Source organism: Alligator sinensis, unplaced genomic scaffold (genome assembly GCF_000455745.1).
Source record: "Alligator sinensis unplaced genomic scaffold, ASM45574v1 scaffold455_1, whole genome shotgun sequence".
Classification (NCBI taxonomy): Eukaryota; Metazoa; Chordata; order Crocodylia; family Alligatoridae; genus Alligator; species Alligator sinensis.
Genome location: NW_005842142.1, coordinates 1,765,131 through 1,766,187, shown reverse-complemented (window position 1 = coordinate 1,766,187; position 1,057 = coordinate 1,765,131). Strand labels below are relative to the sequence as shown.

Sequence of the window (1,057 nt, the reverse complement as noted above, 5' to 3'; positions counted from 1 at the left end):
AAAAACACCCCCCCCAAAAAACCCCCCCCCCAAAAAACCCCCCCGAAAACCCCCCCCCCCCAAAAAACAAAACACTGACTGGAAGCAATGCTGGACAAACACCAGTTCTTCCTTTGCTCATTTCAGTTCCCATACAATTTAAATTCTTGCGATTCATCTCCATTGCAAACCATTTGCAGATAGTGGATTTCAAAGCTCGCTTTGCCCCTCTCACCAGATACACCGGTGCTGACCGACTTCTCCAATAAACGAGCAGGGGAAAAAACCCCCAAACCATGTGACTTATCCGCCCAATCTCAGTCCTGCAACTCACCTTGAACTTTAAAGATCTATGACCCGGAGAGCAAAGAATTACAGAAGTCCAGACATCAGAAGGGGAGAGAACCCCGGGAAATGGGGATCTAAATAAAAGCGTTTATTTGGGGTGTGAGGAATCGCTTCCAAGTTCCTCTGCTCCATTAAAAGCCCTTCTCCTCTGTCAGAGCAACTTCTCAGCCGGCTTCTGGACTCCCCCAGCAGCAAAATGCAGCTGTTTTCACAGCTGTCTCCACTGGCTGCCGCTGTTTCAGGGCGCGGCTCCGGCTGGCAGCATCCTGGGCAGCCTGGACGTGGGGTCATCACTCAGCCGGGCGGCAGGAGACTGGGGCAGCTCCCACCGCAGGAAACGGGCCCCAGCGGAGCAAACAGTCTCTGCTGCTCCGCCAGGCTCCGATGCCCACACGGGCTCGGCCCGGGGGCTGCAGCGCAGCTCGGCCAAGGTCTGAGCCCGGGGTCTGGTGCCCTTGCGGGCGGGGGCTTGTCTGCGGCGCTGGGCCCGAGCTGGGCGGGGGAGCCGGTCTGTGCCCCGCGGCGGGGCTGGGCATGGACTTTTTAGGCTGAACTAAGCTTGGGGTAGAGGAGAGAAACGCGGTCCACATCTCCCCATCCCCATGGTCCAGGGACTGGCCATGGGGTCACAATCCAGTTCCTCCAGCGTAGGGCGGAGAGGGGCAGAGGCGAGGCCGGGGACGCCCCACGCGGCTCGGCCGCCTGCCCCCGGGCTCCGGCGAGCCCTTCC

At 59.6% G+C, this 1,057-nt stretch overlaps 1 protein-coding gene across 1 annotated transcript in view; it reads right to left on the bottom strand.

Annotated features, from left to right (window-relative positions):
• The window catches only part of GAD2 (glutamate decarboxylase 2), a 52,392-nt gene that overhangs the window by 47,292 nt on the left and 4,043 nt on the right, over window positions 1-1,057 (bottom strand). The gene's annotated exons all lie outside the window — the stretch shown is intronic.